This window comes from Arachis hypogaea, chromosome 20 (assembly GCF_003086295.3).
Source record: "Arachis hypogaea cultivar Tifrunner chromosome 20, arahy.Tifrunner.gnm2.J5K5, whole genome shotgun sequence".
In the NCBI taxonomy this organism is placed as follows: domain Eukaryota; kingdom Viridiplantae; phylum Streptophyta; class Magnoliopsida; order Fabales; family Fabaceae; genus Arachis; species Arachis hypogaea.
The window spans coordinates 8255866-8266172 of NC_092055.1; positions in this window are offsets into that span (position 1 = coordinate 8255866).

A 10307-nucleotide genomic window follows, 5' to 3' on the forward strand; every position below is an offset into this window, starting at 1 on the left:
ATCACTTATTTCCTCAAGTACTAAACCACCACTTAACTTGACCGACAATTCGAATTAACGTTTCCAAATCCATCATTTAGGACCATCCCTTATCTATTTAAATCAAAGGAACTAAAAGTCACGAGTTCAATCCATTTCACCAAAAATCCAGAAATCAACCAACTACATAACAAACACAACACATCATTCTCAACAGAAAGTCATTTACATCACAGGCATTTATCCATTTGTATTAAGGCAATTACCTCAATCTTACTGTCGCAATCGGCCCGCATCCTGACTCTCTCCTTGTTGGCAATTTCTTGATACATGCCCTGGTAACCCGCACTTGTAACATACACCTAACCCCAATCGGCACGGCCTATTTGGGTGATGACTTCCACATCTCTGACAGCTTGAAACATCAGAAGCAGCCGCTGCTCGTTTTCCCTTACCATTCCTTTGGGACTCCTTACTCGTCGCAAAGTTATTCTGTCCTTGGGGAAAGTGTTGTACGTATCCTCTCTCCTTAAACTCTCGACCCCTTGGTTCGAATCCTTGGTTGTGCTCTCTATGACTTCCCTTCTCTGCAACCCTCCTTTTCACACACTCTTCAGCAATTCTGCTCTTATTCACTAACTCTGAAAAAGTTCGGATCTCCATTGGTCCCACTGAACTTAAGATGTCGCTCCGGAGCCCTCCTTCATACTTAATACATTTCCATTCCTCGAAGTCTCCCGGAGCTCCTTGACACATGCGGGAAAACCTGAATAGCTCCTCAAATTTGTCTGTATACTCAGATATGGACATAGCACCTTGCTTTAGCTGCAGTAACTCCAATTCCTTGGCTGTCCTGGCGGAATTCGGAAAGTACTTCTTATAGAATTCCACCTGGAAGGCATCCCAAGTGATATGATCATTCCCCTGTTGCAGGAGACGTCGAGCCCCTTGCCACCAATGCGATGCTTCCCCCGTGAGTAGATAGGTAGCGAATTCAACACGCTGCTCTTCAGGCACCAACTGCGCTTGCAGTGCTCGCTCCATGGCCTGAAACCAAGTATCAGCTTCAGTCGGATTGGTGGTTCCCTTGAACTTAGGTGGATTAACCTTTAAGAAGGTTGCCAGTGTCATCGGGCCCTGAGCTTCCCTTCCGCCATTGCCATTATTGTTCATCTGTTGCCCAAGAGCCTCCGTAGTGGCCTGCATAGCAGCAGCCATATTCTCCAACGCCGCCATAAGGTTTACCGGGTTATTCGGGTTGATTTCCGGTTCCTGCGTATTAGTACGATCTCTTTCACGTCCCCGACCGGGTCCACGAGGTGCCATCTGGTTCCTATACACACCAAACAATCGATATCAAGTTGATCAGTCTCAATATCGGAAGTATAGTGCTTCAAAGTACCAAAGGTACACTCATGGACTTCATGCTAGATGTATCGATTGGATACCCTAACTAGCACAGGCACAGACTCAGAGTATGCATTGAAGCATAAGCAGTTCCATCCCTCAGGCTCACGAGGACGAACTGCTCTGATACCATAATGTAACACCCTAATATTCAAATCCTTATGCTCGAGTCATAAGTCAATGATATTACGGTGGTACGACTCTCAGGTGGATTTTTAATAAATAAATATAGGTAATTTCGAAAGGAGTATTAATCGAGAAGCCTGAAAAGAGTAGAAATAAAATCGCGAAGATGTATCTCTCACGTTTCGACAACAAAAGATAAACCGTGAAGCCGAAAACGATATACGGACAAGGCGTAGAGGAGATAAAGAGATAGATAACAGATAGATATATATAACATAAGTAAATAGCTACTAGTCGTGACCCGCGAAGTTTAGGTCGGCTAGAGTACATTATGAAATTAGTTGACAACAGTATATCCTAATCTCTCCCGAAGGAAACATGAGAGTCTCTATAGGCAAATTCAAAGAGTTCAATACATAATATAAACTTTCCAAAACAAAGGTGGAGAGATTCTAATCAAAACACAAAGTAGAGGAAATAAAGATCTTCGTCGTCTCTCAGACGACCCACAACTCACTTCTGAGCACCTGGACCTGTATCTGAAAAACAAGAGATATATACGAAATGAGAACCCCGGGCCCATGGGTTCCCAGTACGGTAAAAGTGCCAAATAAATTCAATGTACTGCAACAAAAACTCACTAAGCATCCTAAACTTCTTCACCAATTATTCATCCTAGGTTCTCGCTAATCCATGAATAGGCAACTGTCATAAGGGAGTGCTAAATTCAATTCATGTTTCACATGTTTCCCAACTCGCTGACTCTTCCACGAATCAGACTCAGAATCATAAGCAAAACCATCACCAGCTGTTCTGCCTCAGCAGTTCTATATCAATACATCATCATGCAATCGCATCATCAATTCATCCCATCAAGAACAACCCTCACACCCACCGACACCAGCATGAGGGGCCTCTCAGTTGTACAAACACAAGCAATACAAGCAAGTAATACACAAACGTGATACAAATATAACAAGTAGCATATAGTCAGGTAACATGGCATATATGATGTAGAAATCCAAGACAAATGGCAAACCCAAACAATTCAAACATATGCAAATGATGAATGCCTGCCCTATGGCTGATGATATCATCTGTCGGTTATATAGCCAACCCGACATGTCCTGGTAGCTAACCATTGGACAGAAACACCCCTTGCGGAGCAAGTAGGTTTGAGCTACAACCCCCTTGCTACTGCCCGCTCAACCCAGAGCCAGTGAAATAATCACTACTGCCGCTACTACCCAGGCGTCGCAATCTCTGACCTGGAGCAAGTGGGACGAACCACAACCCTTGCTACTACCCAGGTATCTCAAGCATTGGCCCGGAGCAAGTGGGACGAACCACAACCCTTGCTACTGCCCAGGCATCTCAAACATATATTCATTCAATCTCAATTTATATTATCAACATTCATTGTTACCAAATCTCAAACATTAACTTGGAGCAAGTGGGACGAACCACAACCCTTGCTACTACCCAAGTATCACAAATAAACATTTATTCATAATCACCCTTCATTATTATCAATCCTCAGACAATGACCCGGAGCAAGCGGGACGAACCATGACCCTTGCTACTACCCAGGTATCACAAATACACATTTATTCAAAACCCCACGATTAAACTCGTTTATCATAATCCTCCTTTTCCGTCTCATACCTGGAGCAGGTGGACAACGCCACTGCCTACTACCCGGGGTCGCACATCACATTTCAATATTTTTTTTATTATTATCCATTTAACATATTCATTCATTAATCATATATGCATTTATACTCAGCCATAAACAATAATGGCTTTGCCGTAACCCGGCAATAATTCAGCCATCCGGCTCATGGTCCAATCAAGAACGGGCCATTTATCAATAAATATAGCCCTCCGGCTCATGGCATACACGGTACTTCCACCGTCATCCTCCATATCTCATATAATCATCTTTGATCATCATTGATCATAACTTTTCCCCTTGCTTCACTCGCAAGTTACCACATCCCCTAGCTCATTGCTAGGCATATCAGAATGATTTAATACATAAGAGGTGAGATCGGAGGCTTAGAAGTATGAGATTTGGCTTTTAAAACTCAAAAATCAACTTTGGCATGAAAACAGGACCACGCATACGTGCACTCCACGCGCACGCGTGGATGGCCACAAAACTCATCGACGCGCAAGCGTCATACGCGCGAACGCGCGGGTTGAAAAATAGCCAAACGATGCGCAAGCGTTAGCCACGCGTACGCGTGGGTGCTTTTGCGCCCCAGGCACAAAACTGGCACAACTCTCGAGAAAATAGCTGGGCATTTGGTGCAGCGCATCGACGCACCCGCGCACACCACGCGCACGCGTGGATAGTGCCTTCTTGAAGAACGACGCGTACGCGCCAAGTGCGCCTACGCGTGGAGGGTCATTCTGCTAAAAATTTTCTAAATTAAAAGCTGCAGAATTTACAGATTCAACCCCCAATCTTCCGACGGACATAACTTTCTCATTTTAAATCATTTTTCACCCGTTCTTCAAACGACATGGACATCCCGGATCCAATTTCATTTCTAAATAAATTTGGCACAAAACAGAGATCCATAGTCCAAGTTATGTCCCGTCAAAGTATGCCCAAAAACCATGTTTTCATACAAAACCACTAGGTGCCATTTTCAAAACAAGCCATTTTCAACTCTTTTCAAAATCAACCAAAACATGCCAATTTCAACCCTTTTTGAAATCAATCAAAATGTACCAAAATCCACATCAAGCCATCCTCAACTCACACATTGACACTTTACCAAAAATTCCCAAAATCACATCTAACCATTTTAACACTTCTCAATCAAATGGCTAAAGGACAAATACAATATCATGTCATACATCCTTCCTCATCCCAATTTCCAATAATACCATTTCCAATCAACCATCATTATACGTAATCAATATCATACTCACTATCACGTGATTTCACCCACAAATCAACCTTAATAATTCCCCAAGCATATATCACAACATACATATCTCTAATGCATCATCATACCATCAAGGCATCAATAATCATAATCACATATATGATCACATAATATATCTCAACCGAACTAAACATACCTCGTCTACATAATTTCACCCAAAATTACCAAATTCCACACTTCAACTTCTCAAACCTTATTATTCAATAACCAACCTAATCATTCATATATTCATTATCTGAAATTCATCCAATCACTTGTGCCATCATACAATGCACACATCGACTTACCTTTCTTACCTCTTTCTGGCCTCCGGCCCAAAATTCACGGCCTTCGGCCCATTTTTCACAATTTAAATGCATAAACCACAAATCAATACTCATTACCCAGTACATCAAATTCTCAATACACCAAGCATACAAGGTCACACAATTCTCAACCCAATTATTAATTCACATTACATATCAACTATGTATATTAGCACCAACTATTTACACAATCCAAACTTAATCCTAGGGGCATCTAGCCTAGGAATTCTCATCACAACACACGGTACTTAAATGAAACTTAAACCGTACCTCTTGTAGCCAAACCAATTGAGCCTCTTCTGTGGAATTCTTCACCAACCTTAACTCCAAGCTTTACCAAAGCTCCTCAAGCAATACCAATCTCCCAATTGTGCACCAACATCACCAAATACACTAACATAACCAATGTCAGATACATACATCAACCTAGGGCTCATAAAAATGACAAATCACAAGGGTTTGAGCACTTCTTACCTCAGCCCATATGAAGTAGGGGTAGAACCCACTTAGAATCCATCTTGGAGTATCCCTAAACACCCAAAATCACAAGATTTCAACACTAACTACCCAAAAACGTGTAACAGTGGGGAATTTCGAAAACTGGGCAGAGATGAATGAAATACTCACCACCAAACTTAGATAGAATTGTAGAGGATGAGAAGAGCAACGCGTGGCCACAAACGGCTCGTTAATCGGAGCTCCGTAGCTCAAGTTATGGTGGTTTGAAGATCAAAGAGAGTTAGGTTTTCTCTCTTCTCTTCTCTCTTCTCAAATCAGCGCCCCAACCCTTCTTTTTAGGGTAAAATGAGCTGAAATGCTCACAACTAATATTTATATATGTTGGGTCTTGGGCCCACTTAGGACCGGTTCACTTATTTTTGCCCATTGGCCCAATTTTGGGCCAAAACCTTTAAGATTAGCGCTCTAAATCGCACTTTAAATATTTCTACCTTCCCTAATTATAATTCCTCATTTCTTAATCTTATTTACCCATAATCAATTTTCTCAGTTGTAGTACCAGACAGATCTCAGCCGGTACTGCCGGTCAAAATTCCACTGCGCACTTTTACGCAGAAAACTATATTTTCCGACTCGGAAAAATTCACTGAATCCAAATATCATATTTAAATTATCAAATTCCAATTGCCAAATCTTCCAACCATATTCGCTCCTATTTAATTTATTATTTACTAAATTTCGGTTAGACTGGGTATTACATTCTACCCTTCTAACAGAAATTTTCGCCCTCGAAAATTCCATCCATCACTATCCTCTCCCTCTGCCAAGCCAATTACCACTAATCACAGCTCAACTCCAAGCATAACCTCCAAACTTACTTTCTTATTCTCAAACCTTCGAATTTCTACATGACTTGCTGTTATAAAGTCTCTGACTCATCAATCAAAAACCCCTTTCATTTCTAGAAAGCAAATGAGTTTGAAATAAAAATTTAACAAAAATCATGAGAATCCACTTTCCTTTAATAATCTATAAAAGCATTCGAGACACATCTCTTTCGTTAAAGTTACTCATATAAAAAATTATCCTCAAAACGATAACCAGCACTCTTTCAAATTTTTTGGAGAAAAATTTTCAACAGTACCTCCCCAAAAATTGGAGTTTACCACCCGTCACGGGCTCCCTCAAACCAATCTCAGTACTGCATCTATATTTCAATTTAGTGGCTTTCACATTCGTCTTTCAAAACCAATCATTATAAATCTCAATCTAATTCCAAGGTCACTATGACCAAACATCATGGTACTCATCTCTCAAACACGACAACTCGCACTCTCTCATCATCTAAATCCAATTATGCATCAATGATAATTTCCTCATCCGTTTCAGAACCATCAAGGCTCACAGCCGCAATTAATTCCAATTACCTAGAATCATTATCTGCATAAGCTCACTAAACTTTTAAGTACTCAAAGCATAAAGCATTTCCAATCATGCTCTACTTTTCCTTATTATTACCATACTATGTTAACGCTTTAGCAAGCTTCCGCTATGCCACCTTGATTTCTCGTCAAGTATTAGTTCCATCACTTATTTCCTCAAGTACTAAACCACCACTTAACTTGACCGACAATTCGAATTAACGTTTCCAAATCCATCATTTAGGACCATCCCTTATCTATTTAAATCAAAGGAACTAAAAGTCACGAGTTCAATCCATTTCACCAAAAATCCAGAAATCAACCAACTACATAACAAACACAACACATCATTCTCAACAGAAAGTCATTTACATCACAGGCATTTATCCATTTGTATTAAGGCAATTACCTCAATCTTACTGTCGCAATCGGCCCGCATCCTGACTCTCTCCTTGTTGGCAATTTCTTGATACATGCCCTGGTAACCCGCACTTGTAACATACACCTAACCCCAATCGGCACGGCCTATTTGGGTGATGACTTCCACATCTCTGACAGCTTGAAACATCAGAAGCAGCCGCTGCTCGTTTTCCCTTACCATTCCTTTGGGACTCCTTACTCGTCGCAAAGTTATTCTGTCCTTGGGGAAAGTGTTGTACGTATCCTCTCTCCTTAAACTCTCGACCCCTTGGTTCGAATCCTTGGTTGTGCTCTCTATGACTTCCCTTCTCTGCAACCCTCCTTTTCACACACTCTTCAGCAATTCTGCTCTTATTCACTAACTCTGAAAAAGTTCGGATCTCCATTGGTCCCACTGAACTTAAGATGTCGCTCCGGAGCCCTCCTTCATACTTAATACATTTCCATTCCTCGAAGTCTCCCGGAGCTCCTTGACACATGCGGGAAAACCTGAATAGCTCCTCAAATTTGTCTGTATACTCAGATATGGACATAGCACCTTGCTTTAGCTGCAGTAACTCCAATTCCTTGGCTGTCCTGGCGGAATTCGGAAAGTACTTCTTATAGAATTCCACCTGGAAGGCATCCCAAGTGATATGATCATTCCCCTGTTGCAGGAGACGTCGAGCCCCTTGCCACCAATGCGATGCTTCCCCCGTGAGTAGATAGGTAGCGAATTCAACACGCTGCTCTTCAGGCACCAACTGCGCTTGCAGTGCTCGCTCCATGACCTGAAACCAAGTATCAGCTTCAGTCGGATTGGTGGTTCCCTTGAACTTAGGTGGATTAACCTTTAAGAAGGTTGCCAGTGTCATCGGGCCCTGAGCTTCCCTTCCGCCATTGCCATTATTGTTCATCTGTTGCCCAAGAGCCTCCGTAGTGGCCTGCATAGCAGCAGCCATATTCTCCAACGCCGCCATAAGGTTTACCGGGTTATTCGGGTTGATTTTCGGTTCCTGCGTATTAGTACGATCTTTTTCACGTCCCCGACCGGGTCCACGAGGTGCCATCTGGTTCCTATACACACCAAACAATCGATATCAAGTTGATCAGTCTCAATATCAGAAGTATAGTGCTTCAAAGTACCAAAGGTACACTCATGGACTTCATGCTAGATGTATCGATTGGATACCCTAACTAGCACAGGCACAGACTCAGAGTATGCATTGAAGCATAAGCAGTTCCATCCCTCAGGCTCACGAGGACGAACTGCTCTGATACTATAATGTAACACCCTAATATTCAAATCCTTATGCTCGAGTCATAAGTCAATGATATTACGGTGGTACGACTCTCAGGTGGATTTTTAATAAATAAATATAGGTAATTTCGAAAGGAGTATTAATCGAGAAGCCTGAAAAGAGTAGAAATAAAATCGCGAAGATGTATCTCTCACGTTTCGACAACAAAAGATAAACCGTGAAGCCGAAAACGATATACGGACAAGGCGTAGAGGAGATAAAGAGATAGATAACAGATAGATATATATAACATAAGTAAATAGCTACTAGTCGTGACCCGCGAAGTTTAGGTCGGCTAGAGTACATTATGAAATTAGTTGACAACAGTATATCCTAATCTCTCCCGAAGGAAACATGAGAGTCTCTATAGGCAAATTCAAAGAGTTCAATACATAATATAAACTTTCCAAAACAAAGGTGGAGAGATTCTAATCAAAACACAAAGTAGAGGAAATAAAGATCTTCGTCGTCTCTCAGACGACCCACAACTCACTTCTGAGCACCTGGACCTGTATCTGAAAAACAAGAGATATATACGAAATGAGAACCCCGGGCCCATGGGTTCCCAGTACGGTAAAAGTGCCAAATAAATTCAATGTACTGCAACAAAAACTCACTAAGCATCCTAAACTTCTTCACCAATTATTCATCCTAGGTTCTCGCTAATCCATGAATAGGCAACTGTCATAAGGGAGTGCTAAATTCAATTCATGTTTCACATGTTTCCCAACTCGCTGACTCTTCCACGAATCAGACTCAGAATCATAAGCAAAACCATCACCAGCTGTTCTGCCTCAGCAGTTCTATATCAATACATCATCATGCAATCGCATCATCAATTCATCCCATCAAGAACAACACTCACACCCACCGACACCAGCATGAGGGGCCTCTCAGTTGTACAAACACAAGCAATACAAGCAAGTAATACACAAACGTGATACAAATATAACAAGTAGCATATAGTCAGGTAACATGGCATATATGATGTAGAAATCCAAGACAAATGGCAAACCCAAACAATTCAAACATATGCAAATGATGAATGCCTGCCCTATGGCTGATGATATCATCTGTCGGTTATATAGCCAACCCGACATGTCCTGGTAGCTAACCATTGGACAGAAACACCCCTTGCGGAGCAAGTAGGTTTGAGCTACAACCCCCTTGCTACTGCCCGCTCAACCCAGAGCCAGTGAAATAATCACTACTGCCGCTACTACCCAGGCGTCGCAATCTCTGACCTGGAGCAAGTGGGACGAACCACAACCCTTGCTACTACCCAGGTATCTCAAGCATTGGCCCGGAGCAAGTGGGACGAACCACAACCCTTGCTACTGCCCAGGCATCTCAAACATATATTCATTCAATCTCAATTCATATTATCAACATTCATTGTTACCAAATCTCAAACATTAACTTGGAGCAAGTGGGACGAACCACAACCCTTGCTACTACCCAAGTATCACAAATAAATATTTATTCATAATCACCCTTCATTATTATCAATCCTCAGACAATGACCCGGAGCAAGCGGGACGAACCATGACCCTTGCTACTACCCAGGTATCACAAATACACATTTATTCAAAACCCCACGATTAAACTCGTTTATCATAATCCTCCTTTTCCGTCTCATACCTGGAGCAGGTGGACAACGCCACTGCCTACTACCCGGGGTCGCACATCACATTTCAATATTTTTTTTATTATTATCCATTTAACATATTCATTCATTAATCATATATGCATTTATACTCAGCCATAAACAATAATGGCTTTGCCGTAACCCGGCAATAATTCAGCCATCCGGCTCATGGTCCAATCAAGAACGGGCCATTTATCAATAAATATAGCCCTCCGGCTCATGGCAGACACGGTACTTCCACCGTCATCCTCCATATCTCATATAATCATCTTTGATCATCATTGATCATAACTTTTCCCCTT